At 38.7% G+C, this 21,973-nt stretch overlaps 1 protein-coding gene across 5 annotated transcripts in view; it reads right to left on the bottom strand.

Moving 5' to 3' along the window:
* Positions 1 to 21,973, bottom strand: part of Cow (Proteoglycan Cow) — a 759,293-nt gene that overhangs the window by 181,027 nt on the left and 556,293 nt on the right. The window lies entirely within an intron of this gene.

The following is a 21,973-nucleotide window of genomic DNA, read 5'->3' as shown; positions in this document are numbered from 1 at the left end:
AAATATAGTTTCTAATCGTGGAAGTTATTCCAATGTTTCTGTTGCAGTCAATCTCCACACCGTCGAGTTCATATCGAAGTTCATCAAACATAAACGCGACACAATTGTTTCCTAATACCACTCTTCCCTCTTCAGCTACTTTACGCACCATCAACTTTCCTTCGACGTATAGAAAACTTTCACATGGTAACGTGTACAAATCTTGATGTTGTATCGGTATCCGTATCTCGTCGCTATATCCAAGCGTTGTGTTGGCGTATGGATTGTACGTATGAGTCTCAATCTTGATGATACGGTCGTCAAAGATCGGCTCACCTCCGATATTCAAGATGTCAATCATATTGTTAAGTATTTCGTACGACGAATCCCAATGATTTTAAAAACTCGCGATTCAACGCGCTGAGCTTCTTTTTAGCGTAACCAGATATCTGATTATTGTCACCCGATACAGCAGTCACTCGCCTTCTCGCAAAAATATTGTCCCTCACAAAGATATTGTCTCTCGCGTGCTCCGTGCTTCCGTTCAACACAAACATTTCATTTGTCAAAGGCTTTATTTTTGCCGCCGTCGTATATGCAATTTTACGGTAATTTCCTCTCCTCGAAAATCGAGCAAATGTCCTTCTTGATCAACAATGCGTATCGTTAAATCAGTAATGCTCCGTGCGACGATCAGTAGATAAATGATCTGTGCTGGCGTTTCCGATATTTTATATCCTGGCGGCACGCTCGGTGAAAATTCATGTATCGTGTGTACGCGCTTGTCATTGCTGTACGCGCCAGTGGTTACGCTGCATTCTATACGAATAATATGTACGCTAATAATATTTATTGGTACATCCGATTCGTGCCATTTCCGAGGCTGTAATATACGATTCGACGAGAATCCCAACAACGATCCAACGTTGCCCAGTTTACTAAAATTTATTCTATAGACACATTTGATTTCACTTTTTAGCGTATTATGATTAGCGCGAAGCGTTATTGGATATTCATCGTGTTCTTCGCCATCAACAATATCATTGGAATCAACTACGCGTCGATGTCGTAAAATTGCATGTCGGAGATATTCGTTTATAGCGTGTAATTCGTACGATCCCTCGGGAATCGTAATTTCCTTATCGTCGTTATCAAAATAAAATTTATTATTCCAAGAATTCACGTTTGATATCGTATGATACGTTTCAAAGTCCGTTAAACCAAGCTCGTAATCGCCATCGTTTAAATCTATAGCCGGAAAGTAACTTACAGCAAGCACGCTACTCTTGCCGGTCAACGTAAGTGTAAGTGACATGCTGGAAAACTGTCAAACGAATACTGAGTCGCGACGGTGAATTGTCAAGCTTTAAATTCATATCGATCATCGACCGTTTGAAGAAATCCAAGATACAATTGTCCACAAATACTTTGATTATAATTTTGATAGGCCGTGTGATTGTATTCTATATTTGCAACATTCTGTCCAAAATATCGCACTAATTCCTTGGGCGGTCGCAGATTTCCAAAACTATCGAAATATACTACACGATCTCCCCTCTTTGCATACGCAACCCAATGAGTATCGGAACCATCGACGTCATCCAAATTGACGATATCGCTCTCATTTCGTCGTACACCGTTTGTCGGTAAATTATTGCGCATGAAAACACCTCTAAAAAATTGTATACGCATACGTCTTGCAAGCTGTTCCAATTGTACATTGGTTGTTACACCGGCAGGCAATTTTATTTTGACATTTTTTTTTCTTGGCTGCTGTTGAGAACCCTCGTCCACGCTTGTATGGAGCGAGATAAAGTCCGTGACCTTCCATGGCGCGATTATGACGCTGCATTTCTTCGAGCTGACGTTGCGTCACCTTGCTATCGTTCACCGCCTTCGCGATTCTCGCTGCTCCGCCAGCCAATGAACCGAGAACTCCCAATAATGGTAAAATTGGTAAGATACCACCGCGCTTCGCTATAGGAAGTATTCGTTTTTTCGCAGTCTTTTTCTTCATCGATGATTTTTTTGTTTTCAGCCCCATACCGAATTTTGTCTTTGCCTTCATAGCCGCCCAAACAGCTGTAGCGGCTGCTCTTTCGCCAAGAGTCGAATCTCTCGCGGTAATACGCGTTCGCACTTTCGTGGCGAGTATATTATCCGCAACGTGTCGTTGACCGAGATCGTTGCTTCGGAAATAAGCTATGTCGTGCTCGCGACACGCGGCATCCAATGGATTGATACCTCGATCGCTTCTAGCCAATCGTGTTTCTAAATGAGTTCCCGGTCCGCAAAACTGATAGCCTGGAATATATAATTCGATAGGAAGTGCGTTTATCGCACGATTTAACAAACCGCTACCTCTTATAATTTTTGCTGACATTTGTCACAATTTTTTATTAACGGTGTTGGACCGTCGAAATGTGTTTGCTGCCACGACAAATTATAATGTCGCGTGCATCGACGATACTGCTGAACCTCTGAGTCAGCTTTTATATGTGCGGGAAGCTTGTCCCACAATAGTTCCACGTAGCTACCAAAGTCTCGCAGTAAAACAATCTTGGAGATAATCTGTAACTGCTCGGTGGTAAGCTCGAGAATATCGCTGTCAACCGATAGAAGAAGAAACATTTTTGAGACTGAGCGGTTTCGATTCGATGCGCCTCTATAAATAAGGCCCCGATGATTCATTTTCCAAAATCTGATTTGAGATTCGCGAGAGCAAACATGCGGTTCGCGCGACAAGCGACGATAATCAAAGTGATAAATTTTGATGATAAAACACGAATAATGTCCGAGAAAGAAATACGCAAGCATGGAAACATGCTGCCAACTACTATACGCGGTATCATTTGCGGTCCTTCGAATTGCGGTAAGACTAACGTGTTGATAAGTTTGATGGAAAGTCCACACGGTGTACATTTCGAGAATGTGTACGTATATTCGAAATCGCTTCAACAACCGAAATATCGATACTTGGAAAATTTGCTATTATCGATCGATGAAATTGGTTATTTTACATTCTCTAATAATAGTGACGTTATTCCACCGAGCGAGGCGCTTCCGAATTCCATTTTTATCTTTGACGACGTGGCGTGCGATAAGCAAGATACGATAAGAGAGTACTTTGCAATGGGTCGACACTCGAGCGTCGACTGTTTCTATCTTTGTCAAACGTATGCCAAGATATCCAAGCATCTTATACGGGACAATGCAAATTTACTGATTTTATTTAAACAAGATGGTACAAACTTGAAACATGTATACAACGATCATGTAAATACTGACATGTCTTACGGCGATTTTCGCGAATTCTGTCAGAAATGCTGGCAACACAAGTATGGATTTGTAGTGATTGATAAAGACAGTTTACAGACTAATGGAAGATATCGAAAAGGATTTAACGATTTTGCAATACCGTAAAGTGGTTAGTCGCTATCGACACATCGATCGAGCAACGTCTAAAAATTTTCGTCCGAGCGCAACATGACGACGACGATTGACAGTGACGATCTTGAGAAGGTTGCGAGAGAGATTGTAAAAACGAGCGAATCAATCCGCAAAAAATATTGTTCTTTAAAAACCGGTCAAATGGAGGAAGACGTCGCATTGGAGAGGCACTTTAAACCAATTATCGAACCTCTAAAACAACTTGTCGAAAATACAATCAATGTGGAATCTAATGAAGCAAAAATCGAACCATCGATTATGCTCGAAGACAAGCATCTGAAAAAAGAGTCTGGAACAAAGCGAACAAGGTCAAATATATCATTGAACGATTCGCTAATAACTTCTACTCCAAATCAATCGAAACGTAAGCGAATGAAACAATTATCGAATGTGATTACTTCTACTCCGATAAAAGATGTACAATCGAGTCAAATATTGCACGAAAGATCGTCTCCGTATGTGGAAGAAGTTTTCGAGACCACGCCTGAAACGCTTGTGACATCGGTTAAACATCTGCTACAAACGTCCGAGGGTCAAAATAAATTGCGCACACATCTGGGTCCACTAGGGCAAAAATATGTTGGAGCTATTTTGAGTCAAGATAAAAATAACAATATGGATTATGTTTACAGTGTTAAATTTTGCAACAAAGGAATGATGCTTGGTGATCAAATTTTTGATGTGGATAAAGATGACAATATAATTATCGGTGGAATAAGATACGTGGGAACACCAAGTCTCTATGAGTTGATTTTCAAGAGAATACCCGACGGTGATGTATACAATGACGATGATAAAATTAAATACAAAAATATATTACTGGCGACAAATGCGCCTAGACGTGGCAATGATATGCGTAATTCAGTGTTAAGTAACAAGGGATACAAGTATAAAAATATAATAGCGCCATTAATCTCTATTAAAAATATAATAGCGCCTGGAAAAAAAGCTGGAAGAGGTATAAACATACCGCGCGCTATGACGTTAAACGATAATAAGATCGATTACGTGCATTAGAATGATCCCAACGAGTTAGTAGATCGCTTGCGATTGCTGGAAGCTTCGCGTCAAGCCGGCAACAATGCCCACGACAATGAAATATTATCAATTATCGAAGAACTTTACGAAGCTGGCCTTATTATAAATTAATCTATGCGTCGGCGAAACGAGTCAGTCTGTCATTATTGTTTGTATCGAAATGTCGATTAATAAATTTGGATTATCGTTGGGAACACCCAACAACTCATGCTATCAATGGAATGGATTACTAAGAAATTACGTGCGCGATAACGCTCTGTGTCAGACAGCCTCCATCTTTGACGCAAGGTCGCGCAAGATACGACGCGTAGCGCAACCGGAAGATGATACTGATGTAGCAAACAAACAGTACGTGGAAATACGTGTCAAGCTTTTGGAGGACAGACAGGAAGAACTTGAGAAAAAAATAATCACGCTCGAGACGAATGTGCAAACGCTGCAAATAATGATGGATGAGATGCAGAAAATGCTTCGGTATGCAACTCACGCGCAGACTACATCTAATTCAGCGCAGGAGAAGAAAGATATATAAGGAATATATGTGGAGGAATTATCTCATTATTGCAAATTATGCCTCGATCAAATATGTCGCAAAAGACCTCTGAAAAACAGCTGCTCGTGGAAGAATTGCATGCTCCAGCGAGAAAAAATTTCCCACGTAGACGTGTCATTGTACGCGGATACGACGATCTGTGGCAGGCGGACGTGATCGAGATGCGTCCATATGCACGATTCAACAAAGGCTACAACTACATACTCACAGTTATCGATGTGTTGAGCAAGTATGCGTGGGCTGTACCGCTCAAGAGCAAGAATGGAAACGAGACAGCTAATGCTATCGCAAGGATAATTCGAGACGATGGAAGAAGTCCGAAAAATTTTCAAACCGACAGAGGAAAAGAATTTTACAACGCAAATGTACAGAAACTCGTGAGGAAACACAGCATTAATCATTATTCGACGTACTCTATCATGAAAGCCTCGGTCGTGGAACGATTCAACCAAACGTTAAAGAGCAATATGTGGAAAATGTTTACGTTTAATGGAAATTACAAGTGGATCGACGCGTTATCCCGGCTCGTTAGAGAGTACAATGCGCGAAAACATCGCACTATCGGCATGAGACCTATCGATGTTGAGTGGCCTTCACTTGGACACAGTACAATTGGACACGGTGCAAATGGACACGTTACAAATGGACACGAGATTGTGCACACGGTTCAATTGGACACAGTGCATTTGGACACAGTAATTTTGGATACAGTAGCTTTTGGACACATAAGAAAATACGCATCGTTTACTCGGACACCGCTCAATTGGACACTGTTCATTTGGACACCGTTCGTTTGGACACAGAAAGATGCGCACCGTTCGTTTGGACACCGTTATTTGCCCACCGTTCGTTTGGACACCGTTCATTTGCCCACCGTTCGTTTGGACACCGTTCATTTGCCCACTGTTCGTTTGGACACCGTTCATTTGCCCACCGTTCGTTTGGACACCGTTCATTTGCCCACCGTTCGTTTGGACACCGTTCATTTGTACACAGAAACATGCGCACTGTTTGTTTGAATATGTAACAGATGGAGAGAAATAAAAATCATTTTGGGAAAATATAATCAGTATTCTTATAACACTTTATACTGGTAAATCTATGTAAAATATGAAATCGTGAAAAGGAGATACATTTGAAGGTTATAATATCTGTCAAAATAAAATATATTCATACTTATATATCTCTGATACTGATGTCATTAATTTTACATTGCTTTTAGCACTTTGTTTAGCCTTTCGCATATTTGGATGTCATGCATGGATACAGTGGGTTCCGCCCCCCCTGCGGGGGGGCTCCACTTCCGGAAGATATAACCTAACCCAAACCTATTTCTTATTTAAAACAAAAATTTGGTGTGGATTACGTCGTATAATTTAAATCAAATTTTGGTGTCCAAACGAACGGTGTCCAAACGAACGGTGGGCAAATGAACGGTGTCCAAACGAACGGTGGGAAAATGAACGGTGTCCAAACGAACAGTGGGCAAATGAACGGTGTCCAAACGAACGGTGGGCAAATGAACGGTGTCCAAACGAACGGTGGGCAAATAACGGTGTCCAAACGAACGGTGTCCAAATGAACGGTGCGCATCTTTCTGTGTCCAAACGAACGGTGTCCAAATGAACAGTGTCCAATTGAGCGGTGTCCAAGTAAACGATGCGTATTTTCTTATGTGTCCAAAAGCTACTGTATCCAAAATTACTGTGTCCAAATGCACTGTGTCCAATTGAACGGTGTGCAAAATCTCGTGTCCGTTTGTAACGTGTCCATTTTCACCGTGTCCAATTATACTGTGTCCAAGTGCACCACTCCCATCGATGTTACCCCCGCGATCGCCGATAAACTTTTAAATACGGTATACAACAACGTAAAGATTGCGGCACCGGCAAGATTCAAAGTAAGCGATCCGGTACGCGTGAGTAAATTCAAGACCATCTTTGACAAAGGTTACATACCAAATTGGTCGACCGAAGTGTTTAACACGTTAAAGTGCAGAAAACTAATCTCGTGACCTATGCACTCAAAGATTCGCGCGGAAATCCCGTCGCCGGCGGATTTTTCGAATACGAGTTACAACGCGTTGCCAATCCTGAAATACATCTCGTGGAAAAGGTAATACGCAAAAAGGGTGACGAGGTTTATGTAAAATGGCTGGGATTTGATGCAACACACAATTCTTGGATACATAAAAATAATATATTATAAATATGTTAACAATAATACATAATATTAAAGATATTTTACAAATATATAAACAAAATTGTACACTTTATAGAATATACATATAATTTACAATAAATATATATATATAATTTTAATTTACAATAAATATACGTAATTTTTTATTTACAATAAATATACATGATTTTTATTTACAACGGTATTTTGTAATGTCCCCACGGTAGCGTGTCGGTGGTTTCGGGTACGATATACCGCTTGTCATCGTACAGACTTAGAGCAATTTTTGTCTCGCGAATAGTGTCTACTTCGTGTAATTTAGATCTTATACAAGACTGCTGACGCGTCATTTCAATCACTTTGTTCAAACACCGTGTGTAATCGTTGAACGTTATCGTTTTCGCAACGACGTTATTTTTGATGCCTTTTATTTTTTTTGTGTCTTTCTTACCATCTACTCGCAACGCGTACATTTTTGCCCTAAGCCCGACGAATTCGGTCATGATGGCGCCATTATTTTCATTCTTCATTAAACCCGGTATCTTTTTATTCGCGAGCGGTATACCGTACACATTGTCCACCGCATAATCGCTGGTATCGAATCTGTCAACGTTGCGCTTTATATTCTCATATACATCTTCACACTCTATGTGATATATGAGACTGTCGGTGTCGGTGTACATGACTTTACATTTCTCTCGATACATAGGTATCATATAATCGTGGTGAAACTCGTACAAACATATCTTGGATATATCGAGTATACACATACCCATGTAGATTGGTTTATTAAATTTCACCTCGAGATTGCGCAATTCAACGGCGATCAGATTCTCCGAAAACACGCTTCTACTATGAAAATTTGGTTTTGCGATCATCGCCTCTGCGCCATATCTTCCATCCCAATGTGTCACGAGCTTAATATTAACGTGATTGCGCACATTTTCCATCGTTTTGCCAAATACCGCATTATTCATTAATTTATATAAATTTTTTTCAAAATCATTTTTCGCGAGTGTTCGGAATTGTGTATTGAGTTCGATATAACTGCGAAGCCATGGAGATTGCGAAAACTGTAATATTCGATGTATTTTTGTAACGCGAAGTCCGTGTCGCGTGCATTGCTGCAAGTTGCGGTAATGTATTACGTAACGCTTCTTATCGTATAAGGTTGCGAGCAGCTTATCCTGCTGCTTACCAGGTGGTTTGTCGCGTGTCGGGCAAAACGGTAGGTCAGTGTGCGCATTGTGAACACGTTGCGGATACTCGAGATCGACTTCAAGGATGTAGCCTATAGGCGAATCGAGCGCGATTGATGATGTATCAAAATCGGATACGTCGTCGAGCCATCGAAAATCTGCATAGGGCAAGGGTTGACACATGCCCATCCGTACAAATTATTTACATCAAAGTACGTGAGATACGTTGAAGGTTTCGATGGGTCGTACGACTGCATATACTTGTTATTAGCATGTGCGTATCTGTTGGAACATTGACTCAAACCACCGCGTATTCCGCGTTCGATAAATAAAACCATGTCGATATCCGTAAGCAATTCGAATGTAATATTTGTATGCTTCAACATGGCGTCCCACGTATATCCGGGAAGAGTATAGTAATACGCGGGGTCGAGCCCATAACTTTTAATACAACGTTAATACAGCGTTCGAATGGAGAACCGCTTCCACACGTTCCCGGCGTGCGCGTAATCGCTCTCGGATATCGTGTCACCGGTCAAGGAACTGTAAAATGATTCGCGCGGTGGTAAACACGTATCTTGCATCCTGTCGACGCAGTCAATATATTCGTACGAAAAGACGCCCTTCCGTGTTAATAAATTGAAATCGTCGTTTGGTAAATTTTGAAATTCAGATTTTAAAATTGTGAGTTTGTTTTTATTCAAGAATGATGCCAATTTATCGAGACTGGTTGTAAGAAATTTATACGAATCGATAAAACGCAATTTAATATTATTTTTCGATTTCTCTTCTGTAAGTTTAACATTTTTCGTAAATGATATATATTTTTCCTTTGTTATCGGAAGTAACTCGATTCCCCCTTTCGAACGCTATTTCCTTGATAATGAAGTGCGCATCGTAACCGGATAAATTATGAAAAACTATTGGAATGCAAAAAGAATCTTTATACTTTAAATTGCAATTTGAATGTGCGGGACCTCTGTATCGCCCGGTCAGATGGCAATGATCGCGTACGCGTGTATCGTCTTGTACGAATGGTTTCTCGCAAATGTGACATTGTGTCGCGCTATGAAAATTTTCACATTCATTAGATGTTAAATTTACCGGGAATGATACGCGGATAACGAATTATCGTACGAACAATGTACATAATATGCTATGCTAAATACTTTATGATATTGGTAGTTTCTGTCTTCCTCCGTCTTCTCTAAAACGCACTCCAGATCGGCGTACACGACGAAAGGAAGCCGCTCTTTCCGATTATAGTTGTTGAACGCGAGCCACTTGTCCTTATCGCTCGGTAATCGGATAGCGCACTCGTTCATCTATCGACAGTCCACCGTATGTGATTGTAACTTGTCGTTCGAGCCAAAGTAGTGCAAACATCTGTAAAAGAAATAATTTTTAATTTTTGTTCAAAGATTTCTGTAAAATAATTTATTAAATATATACGTACCGATCGCAGATATACTTCTTGTGTTCTTTCTTGCTCAATTGCGAGCTCGCGAGGCGGGATAGATTCTTGATCCACGCGAAATGTCCAACGTTGTTGTCTTTCACGTACAACAGATTGACGTGTTTGTCTTTTTTCGGCTGACTCAGACGTATCGGGACAATGTTCTTTTCCTCGATACTATATACATTGATTGAGATATCGTTGGCAAGTTCGAATTTTTTAATTTGGTTCACAGTCACTGGAAACTCAATGTCCTGGAGATTTAGCACTGTTGTGTAATGCGGGTACAAAGATTCCCTATCCGCGTTTCTTTCGGCTGGATATAGAGCAGCGACCACAGACCACGCGAAACACGCATTGTCATTAGATTGCACGTTGATGACTGCTCTCTTCATCGTTATTTCTCGCGGTAATTTAATGTGGCACCCCGCGCGCAATGGATTATATTTATTTATATTTACATTTAAATCGAGTATTCGCGATAATGCCTACCCGCTATCGCGTTCCTAAAATTCTTCGAGCGATGCTAGAGTGGGCTCGACAACGCGCCGCTCGTACCATTCGCGTAAATCGGATGTGCGAAAGAGTTCATAGTTTCTCGTATTGATACTTTTATTTGCGCGTTTATCACCCGTCACAAATTCACCATTGAACATTGGATTAATTTTCACATTAAAGTGTTTTTTCAGCACGGTTTGCACGTGTTCGAGCAGAATGTCTTTAGCATTCTCGAAAAATTGACGAGGCTCGATGTGATTATGATTTATAACCGCACCAGTCAATATGCGGCTCTCGAACGCCGTATCGATCTCTCGCCAAATCAATCCGTGTTGCCGCATGCTGCATCCTGCACCCGCGTGTACAAAACGCGTGCGTAACGAGTGCTTCAGTCCTCGAGTCGTGCAATTCGAGCAATCAACGATTGTCGAATCCCAATCGATAATCGTGGACGTTTGATTCGACTTTGCTCTTCCAATGATTTGATATATTCGTTGCATCGTTGCTCCCACGCAATGTACTCCTCTATCGAATTCACCCTTGCAGATTGCTCATGCAGATTTCGTTCGGCATTGTTTTCCGCCATATTTCCAAATTTATGCTAAAAATTTTTGCTAACACGATGTGCTTATTAACAGCTCTTGTCTCGGAACTCTTTGCGAAAATACTGACAGGGTGTGCCTCTTTACCTCGATTTTATATTCTATCTCGATGTCTCTTTCCATCATGTGTATCTATCTAAATCTTTACTTCGCAATTTGTCACGTACATTTTGGCTAATGTCGATTATTGCATTTTGTCGTCTAGAGATGATGTCAAATCCCAGATGTATCGCAAAAGTTTCAAATTACATGCAGCTGTCCAATGTTAGTGTAATTTAATCATGAGGATTATCCTTATATTTTAGGATTTTGTCATGTTTTGATACGCGCGTTTGAAATCTGATATCTATAGGCGATGTCATCGCGAAGCAGCCGTATATCGGCGCTTGAATGGAAAAATTGAAAAAAAATATCGCGTCATCAATAATCCCCACCACATTGCAATTTTGAAACGCTAATACATATTTTAAATATGTTCAATACGTTCAGTATTGCATCGACCACTTGTGTGAAAAGTTCATATAAAAATGTATCCCACTGAAGGAAGCCGCATGAATTATTACGTTCCGATTAAAGATGCTGATGAAACTTCACCGTGTAAGAAGAAGAAATGTAACAAGTAAGTTTTAATTAACTTGAAGAATTTTTATACTTTTTAAATATTTATATAAATAATATTGTTTTTACTCCCTAGCATTTTATCCGAGTCTCGTCGCGCGGTTTGTATACTCGGAAGACGATACGCCTTAACTCCGACGTCATACAAATATTTGGACATTGGAATAAACGTTGGAGCTGTATCTTGCGTGGAATTGGTTCTCGGCGATAATCGGGGCAATCAAATAATATTGCTCTTTGAAACGTGGAAATCGCTAATGCAGAAACGTGCGGACATTGAACGGCTTCTACAATCGACTGAAATTCCATTGCGGATTCGAGATTTAACATTCGAAGTGGTTAAAATATCTGATTCGAATATTATAAAAATTGGATTATCAAATAATTCTTTATATATGAAGCTGCCAACTCTATTCTATCTATTCGATTTTGAAAAATGTATAAATCATATGTATTACTGGTTATGCGAAAATACGCATATTGTAAATGAAAAATTCAAACAATTTGTAAATGTTTTACAACAGAATAATATCAGTAATGTATGCGACGCTACAAAAACTATACATGAAAGTGATATGTTTAACAGCGAATCGCTCATAGATTGCGAGTTATTGACATGTGCTGTAAATGATATTCTTCACGAGGCTTGCAATAAATAAGTTATTTTACTAATTATCTGTGAATTTAATTATTTATCTCATTCTTTATGCATGAATAAAAACGGTGTAACAGATATGCACAGTCTGCAAAATTTAACTTGCGGACGCTATCTCTCTTTCAAGTGCATGCGGACGCTATCCCTCTCGCACCGCCTTGCGAATGCCTCGCGTTATCCCTCTCCCACACATTGCGAACGCCTCGCGCTATCCCTCTCCCACACATTGCGAACGCCTCGCGCCATCCTTTTCCCACGTGCATGCAAACGCTATCCTTGTCTTACGCTCATATGGACGCCTCGCGCTATCCTTCTCACACGTCCATAGAATATCATTAGCGCTATCCTTCTCTTACACATTGCAGACGCCTCGCGCTATCTCTCTAACACCTACTCGCGGCATCGTACCTTCGCGTTCCCTCTTCCCCGCGGATCCCTCGCCTATCGGTTTCGCGCGGTCCCCCTCCGCTTTCTCCGCGGACCCCTCGCTTATCGGTTAGGTTAGGTTAGCGGGTCTTTCGCCTATCGGTTAGGACGCGATCCCCCTCCGCCTCTCCGCGGCCTCCGCGCCTACCGTTCCGCCGCGGTTCCCCTCCCCCTCTCCACGAAACCCGCGCCTACCGTTCCGCCGCGATCCCCTTCCCCCTCTCCGCGGACCCCGCGCCTACCGTTCCGCCGCAGTCCCCCTCCCCCTCTCCGCGGCCGCCGCGCCTACCGTTCCGCCGCAGTCCCCCCGCCTGACGTCATACCCCCCCCCGTGACGTCATACCCTCCGTGACGTCATCTACCCCCCGTGACATCATATCCCCTCCCCGTGACGTCATACCCCCCCGCGCCGGTTTCCCCTCGCCCCTCACTCCCCCTCAGAGGACCTGAGTTAGAATCGGCCTAGTATCACTACTAACGATATATGACAAACATATGTGTGAATGACTCTAGTACTGCCAAAACTGAACTAATGTTATCTGTTGCAAAAATACGCAATGACTTTTTACTCAACCCAATATATAACATGTACATAATAAGTGCACACATTACATTTATGTTATATAGCAGATATATTCGATGTTTGCTAGGTATACAGGGTGATTCAAAACAACCTTCTGTCCTTACAATGTCATATACTTGACACTATTCTAAGACGATTTTTTCTTTGCCAAAATTTTTTCCGAGACTTAGTTTTTAAATTATAAGCCAAAATAGTTAACGAATTACGGGCCGCATACGCGAGGCAGGCAGGGGCGGCGCAATTCACCGTCCGATGTTGCTGATTACGTGAGGCGCTCGCTGCGATCAACTGTTTGCTACATGCGATGGAGTGTATATGTGAGAGAGAACGTATGTGCGTATACACACACATACACATTCTCTCTCTCTCTCTCTCTCTCTCTCTCTCTCTCCCCCTCTCTCTCTCTCCCCCTCTCTCTTTCTCTCTCTCTCTTTTACACCATCGCATGTAGCAAACAGCTGATTGCACACACGCACTCTCTTTCTCTCTTCTTTGTCTTTCTCTTTTATATCCATCGCGTATAACAAACAGCTGATCGCACACACGCACTCTCTTTCTCTCTCTCTCTCTCTGTCTTTCTCGCGGAATGAAAGAATTGTGCCGTTTAAGCGAATGTTAAAGGAGTATATTGTAATTAATGTAAACTAGATTTGTATTACAAATAGCTGAGAAAGCTAATAAAGATCAATCAATCAATCAATCAATCTCTTTTACATCTATCGCGTGTAGCAAACAGTTGATCGCACATATGCACTCTGTCTGTCTCTCTCTCTCTCTCTCTCTCTCTCTCTCTCTCTCACACTAATTCTTACCTTTTATGTAGTAATTCGTTGCCCTCATACGACTCAATAAGTAATACTTCCGTATGATAGAACGAGTAACTAGCAAACTTTTTTCACATTGTACCATTTATCGAACTTTTACGAATTAATCTACGCACTTTATCGATAAATTGAATTTATTAACGATTATAACGGTTAATCACAATCTACCGATTACTACCGATTAATTATTAAAATAACTCGAAGAAAGAAACGCGTTATTCGATGCGGAGACTGCGCGACGACAACAAGCAAGTTATGTCGGTACTAGCGTTGCCGGCTGCCGGCTGCCGAACGACTGAATGTATCACATTACGCGTGATCGACGCGGACGCTATCATGTGTCCTGTGATCGGCTAAAGCCTCCGACACTGTAAATACGGTACTTTCGAAAACATGAAACTATAAAATATGAAAATATAATGACGTATAATAACATCGTTTTTTTTAATAAATTTAGTTTATCGATGCGTGGATTAATTCGTAAAAGTTCGATAAGTGGTACAATTTGTGAGTGAAAAAAAGTTTGCTAGTTACTCGTTGTATCACACGGAAATATTACTTATTGAATCGTATAAGGGCAACGAATCTCTACATACAAGGTAAGAGTCAGTGAGTGAGAAAGAGAGAATGTGTATTTGTGTGTATACGTATATACGTTCTCTCTCACACATACACTCCATCGCATGTAGCAAACAGTTGATCGCAGCGAGCGCCTCACGTAATCACCAGCATCGAACGGTGAGTTGCGCCGCTCCTGCCTGCCTCGCATATGCGGCCCGTAATTCGTTAACTATTTTGGCTTATAATTTAAAAACTAAGCCTAAGAAAAAATTTTGGCAAAGGAAAAATCGTCTTAGAATAGTGTCAAGTATATGACATTGTAAGGACAGAAGGTTGTTTTGAATCACCCTATATAAAAAAATGGTATAGGATTTTTCTGTTCTGTTTACTGTATAGTTCTACTTGCTCACGAGCGTTGTCAAGGGTGCTTTGGGACATTCTATATATATACAGGGTGTATATATATATATATATATATATATATATATATATATATATAGAATGTCCCAAAGCACCCTTGACAACGCTCGTGAGCAAGTAGAACTATACAGTAAACAGAACAGAAAAATCCTATACCATTTTTATTTTATATTGTGATGCGATTAACGCCGAACACCCTGTATATATATATATGTATATATATGTGTATATATATATATATATATATATATATATATATATATATATATATGATGTCCGGCATTAATCACATCACCGGTCGTGTGCAGGTAAAGCAGATGAAATCAAAAAGAAAGGTCGTTTACTATTTTTTTCTATAATACCTAATAAAAGAGTTATTATTGAGTAAAGTCTGGCTAATCAGCGCCGCCCTTTAGCCGAGCGCACGTCGGTGAGCCGCGCGCTGTAAAGTGTGCAGCGGCGCACACTATCAGATGTATATAATATATATACAGGATGGGGGATTTATATCGAGACACCTAAATATCTAAAAAATAAAGCAAGATAGAAAGAAATGTTTCAGACAAAAGTTGTTCGGTTCTAAGATGGTCATAAGATGGTGCCATTAGTTTGACCTTGGTTGAAGGCGCTTCGGAGATTTCAATGACAATCTTGTTTTATTTTCTTTACACCAATTGATGTCTCTCATTTTTTGAGCTTAAAATATTAAGGTAACATTATTGCAAAATAAATAATTTTATGAGATATTTCATAGTTTATGTAAAATTATGTCGAAGTAAAGTAATAAAATAAAGTATAAAATATCTCGTAAACTATTAAACTTTTGATCATCATACCTTATAACTTTTTATGCAGAATATTGCAAGGAATCGATTTATGTGAAAAAATTGGGGTATCTCCATTTAAAAAAACAAGATTGACATTGAAATCTCCGAAGCGCCTTCACCCAAGATCAAACTAATGGCACCATCTTATGACCCCTTTAGAACCGAACAACTTTTGTCTGAAACATTTCTTTATATCTTGCTTTATTTTTTAGATATTTAGGTGTCTCAATATAAATGCCCCACCCTGTATACAGGTTGGTGAAAAAGTCCCGGACTCTTGAAATATCTCGGAAAGAGTGGGATACATAAAAAAATGTTGAATACAAAAGTAATAGGGTTCAAAGTGGGGCACTTGATGATAACCTTGACTTTGATTTAGGGATCAAATTTAGGGGTCATTTCAAGCTCAACTTGGAATTTTTAAATAGGAGCCTCTATTTTTCATTGCATTTTCTCGTAGTTTATTTCGAGAGTTTTTCAAAATACTATAATAAAGTATTTTTTTATTAAATATTTTTCGAGTTATTTTATATTTTAATCTGACATATCTTGATATAAAAAAGATAAAATATCTCGTAAAATATTTATTTCTCCATAATTTTACCGTAATACTTTTATGTACAGAATGATGAGACGAATCAATAGGTGTAAAAAAATAATTGTTTTTGAGAAAAAGTATGTACTTATTTACAATGCATTTTTAAAAACAAATATTTGTTTTTTTACATTAATTGATTTGTCTCATTATTCTGTATATAAATTCTGTATTACGGTAAGATTATCAAAAACTAAATATTTTATGTTTTTTTTTATATCAAAATATGTCAGATTAAGATATAAAATAACTCGAAATATACTTAATGAAAAAATACTTTATTATAATGTTTTGAAAAGATCTCAAGAAGAGTTATATGAAATCTATTTTCGTATAAAGTCGATCTACCATATATCACGCCGAAGATCGTCGTGAGTCATTACCAATGACCCGTCAGAAAACGATAAAATAATTACTAAAATATACACGGTCACAATATACAGGGTGGCCCCGAACGTTCCAGCCAGACTTTGAGATCTTATAGGAAATTTAATTCTGAACAAAAAATTTCGTATAAACATGGGTCGAAAAATGCTTTCTTAAGAAGTTATTGCTCAAAAACCTCTGAAATCGTGATTATTTTACATATTTTTCCGAATATCATGGAAAATGTGCGTCTTTTAACAAAAAGCACCGAAACAAAAGTTGTAAAAAATTAAATTATCTTTCAAATGAGATCAAAATGATTGTTGTACGTTCCATAGATTTTGACATAACCAATTTCAAACGTACGAAAAGTGCTTTTGTTACTTATTGTTTGATCGATTAAAGTTGAATCAGGAAGAAATCCGTAAAGCGACTAGATCGGTCATTACTCGATGCCGAAAATATATTGGAGCTAGGGAGGGACATTTTGAGAATAGTTAGTTTTTTCACGTCTTTATTCATTTTCTATTATTACGTGCTATTTTAGTTTAAAAAAATTTATTTTATTTTCATAACAGAAAAAGATTTTTATTTTTTATTTTTATCGTTTTTTCAAGATATTTATTAAGTTTCATTTTCTTTTTATTTCATTTTCTTTTCACCTTTTGCTCTTGCTTTGAATCAAAGGTTTTTGAACGATAACTTTTTAAGGAAGCATTTTTGGCCCATGTTTATAGGAAATTTTTTGTTCAGGATTAAATTTCCTATAAGATCTCAAAATCTGGCTGGAACGTTCGAGGCTACCCTGTATACATATATTTATGAGTTATTGTCCGGACATGGTGTTTGGAGTGATAATAAAGTTAGTGTATAACTGCTTTATTCAAGATAAAAAATGGAACTGAACTAATATAGCGTACAACGTGTAACCGTGTGATGAACAAAAAACAACAAATATGCTTGACATATTCAAATTCATTTATGTAATACAGAATTTTTTATGAACTGTATTGCATCCTGATTGTCAACAAATAATTTAGTCGTCTCATTACATTCATAACCCAAATTATTCAATAGCTGATGCAATCAAATTGCTTCCCGAGCTGTTAACAATGATACTATACAGGGTGTTTCCTAATATGTGGAAAGTATTGCAGTGTAGTGGATTCAGGATACAAAAATAAGAAAAGAAGTTTATATAAACATATATCCGATATGATCTTGTTTCTGAGATACAGCCTGTTTTATTTTCCATTATTTTCAACTTTTCCGCATACTAAAATCTAATTCTGACTGTATTACCATCGGAAAATCCATATATGAGATGCATGTCTACCATTTCATTGTTTAACCAAGCCATAATTTTTATTTTAAACATAGACTGCGTTAATAGCGCTAACGTACGATACAAATACTTTACTTTCACTGAGCACAAGATACGAACCGTACCACCTACAATACAAATAGCACGTATTTATGTTTATAGATTAGCAAGACCTCGAATCCTTCAAATCTTATAGATAAACAGGAAACCGATAATCAAGTATACCATCTTAACTCTGTTAGAAAATAAAACAGGTTGTAATTCGGAAACAAAATCATATCGGACATATGTTTATATGAACTTTTTTTCTTATTTTTGTACCCTGAATCCACCATTGCAATACTTCGCACTTATTAGAAAACATCCTATTCCGCTTCTGTAATGCTGAGTGCTACTCTTTTGCCTATGAAACACTCAATTGACAGTTGACAAATCCATTCGCAAACAGAAGACATAACCTGTAGTTGATATACGTGTAGCTACATCCATAGCATAATCAGCATCTCAATACCTTGTTAAATTTGAGCAACTCCCGCCAGCTCTAAATTCAATTGCGAAATCATCTGTGCCCTTTAAATATTTAAAGATACGTTTAACCACATTCCAGTGGATTTGATTAAAATTATTCATGTGTCGACTCGCCGCATTCACCGCAAACGCGATATCCGGTTGCGATAGTATTGCTAAAAATAACAGCGATCCGACCACTTCGTGATAAGGAACGTTAATTTTACTTTGCATATTATTTGCATCCGCCATATAAAAAATCATTTCTGTCAGTTGGAACACGCAGAATTTTAACATCATTTAAACTAAATCTATTTACAATACTGTTTGTATAAGATTTTTTATGCAACTTCTATTTGCATGATCTCTTTCTACCTGCAAATTAACAAAAATACTGGCATGACCCATCGTTACAGTAAAAGATTTACTTAAAAATTCAATAACAAGAACTTTCTTAGATTTTGATACCACATCATTTACAAATAACGCGAGAAAGAGATACACTCTCATGCCACTCTAGTGAACATACCACTTTCAGCCTCGCAGGGTTTTAAAGCTAAACATTTTACAGTACGAACAAAAGTTTCATTCTAGCGCATCTTACTGCTTATTTTATGCCATGAAGTGACTTATTCAATTTACACATCACTTTTGTTAAATTATAGACCATGTGGAATTTCGATGAACAGCTGCTCATCCAGCTCACCATTCAGAAACACCGTCTTCATATCAAACTGCATCTATTTCAAGTCTTATTATGTCACCATAGCAAGAAACATCCTTAGCGTGTCGTACCTCACCACTAGTGAAAAGGGTAATTATTCAGAATCACGGCTTCACCTGCAAATGGGTTGCAAATTGTTTTGATAACTTTTTATATTTATATGTAAGAATAATGTAAATAACAATTTTTAATCGGGGAGGCCCAAAAAAAAGTTATAGACCAAAGTTATAAAGGGTTTTACAACCTTCCACGCAAAGCGAGGTTTTCACCCAAAGCGAGGTTTAACGCAAACCTATGTGTCTAATGTTTTGATAGTGGAGCCCCTCCCCGCAGGGGGGAGCGGAACATACTGCCTCTACACATATACTTTTTAATACGAAGTGAAATTTTACATGGATTTATAACTTTCCACGCGAAGCGAGATTCAATTCAAATTTCTGTATTGATAAGTCTTATATAATTTTTGTTTGGTAAATATGCATAAAGTAGAACATTGTAAACCCATGTGGAATCTCACTTTGCATTAAACAGTATATGCATGAAAGGAGTATGTTCCGCCTCGGCTGGCTCCACTATCATAAAACTAGATACATAGGTTTGCGTTCAATCTCGCTTTGCGTGGAAAGTTGTAAAATCTTTTATAACTTTAGTCTATAACTTTTTTTTGGGCCTCCCCTAACTAAAAATGGTTATTTATATCTTCTTTTAAACATAAAACGTTCGTAAAAAAATTTGCAGCCCATTTGCAGGTGAAGCAGTGATTCTGAATAATTACCGTCCCATTTATATTATCAGGCCCGCTTACGGCCTGATCATAAGTTTTCGGTGCCAATTCAACAATATCAAACTTACCTGGACATTTGATATCTTTCAAATTTCGACAAAATCCTTCTTGATGCTGGGACAATCGTGGTGTAATAAAATTCTCACATTCTGAATTATTTTTTTGGCTGCTTAGATTTCTGTTTGTAATTATGTTTCAAGCATGAAACAAAAAAACGAAATGTAAAGAATGTCTTTGACAAGTCATATTCCATAGATTACTCGTTGTTGACATAGATGACATATTACATATAGCTTATATTATTTACGTAGACATAGACTATAATAAATAGTTTATGGATAAATGCCCAACTCTAGACGAAAATCGAAAAGCTCTTCTGAAGGTAATGTGCCATGCTGCACTGTCTGATCGGTAATCCGTCGATCAGTAATCCAGATTTCTTCGCTAGCGAGGCAATTTTGCAGATAGTTTTGTTATTGACTTTTCAGATTTTTGTATAATAAACGCAGAATTTTCTGAGGAACCTTCACTTTCTTCTTTGCTTTTCTTATCTTTTTTTCAATTTCAACAATATTTTTTGATGTGTCTAATTTCATGACAATAAAAATATTCATGTGTTTCCTTCTTCACATTTGTTCTTTTCTGTTCGTTTTTGTTTCTGTTTCCAAGAAACTTTGATTTTGAGCAGTAGCCGCGACCGCTTCATTTGATTTGTCATCATAAATAAATTGGCTCTCTTCTTTAATAAGCCTTTCCATTAGCTTGTAGACTGTTTGGTTCACTTCATCCACACTATCCCAGCGAGGGTGGGATTTAAAGCGGCAGGAGGCACAAACCAAGCATTCATCTCTTCCGTGGCAGCGGCACTGTCGTATCTGTGTAGGGCATGTACACACTTCCTCCATAGCCCAACAAATAATTGTTAGAAAACAACATTTGTGGGTCTGAAAAAATATGCGAGATACAAATAGCTGAATCGGAAATCGACACCCGAGTCTTTCGCTTTCCGGACAACTGCTCTTATCACTGAGTTATTCAGACCTCACACCTTACGCCACTTTAACACAATTTATACGACTCCAGAGCGATGTTGGAATTTCGCTCAATGGATGCAGTGCCGATTGCCACGGAGAGACGACATCTTCAGCACGCCTCCAGAGCGGTTCAATCGTATTAAACGATTGAAAATTGGCCCCGTAACCGCTCAGCGATGAGTCTTGACTCGTTACCAGCATGCATGGAAGCCTCCTCGAATAGTCCATCCTAAACCGCTATGCCTAAGCAGCCTTCTTCTGCTCCCAATTAATAATACAATCTTCCACCGTTACCACATGATGAATCTAATGGAAAAATTACCAGCATTTATACTGGCGCAGATGTACACCACAGAGTGAAGCGCTGCTGTTTTTTAAGCATATTTGGATAATAGACTACCAAGAATTTTAGCTATGATGGTGACGTCATCCATTACTAGCCCAACATCTCTTATTTGTTGTACTAGACTCTCAATCTTGGCCACGTGCTTTACTATTAAGTTGTTAGATTTTATTTTTATTCATGAAAACTTTGAATCAGGATCAGCTTGTTGGACACTGATTTCTGTTCATGAATCTGAATTAACTTGTTCCCCATTTCTCTGACGTTTGAACAGCTCAATAATAAACAAATATCTGGCCTCTATCGTCGAGGAAATCGCCAACATAGCTGTTGAATTATCCGCGACTAATTTTGCCTTTTCAACTGCTGTGGTGGTTTTTTTCGGCGCTGCTCTTGATGCATCAACAACATCCACAATTTTCTTCG

This window comes from Polyergus mexicanus, unplaced genomic scaffold (assembly GCF_030449975.1).
Source record: "Polyergus mexicanus isolate NDT 795.1 unplaced genomic scaffold, iyPolMexi1.0 SCAF_9, whole genome shotgun sequence".
Lineage (NCBI taxonomy): Eukaryota > Metazoa > Arthropoda > Insecta > Hymenoptera > Formicidae > Polyergus > Polyergus mexicanus.
This window is presented reverse-complemented; position numbering and strand designations above follow the sequence as displayed.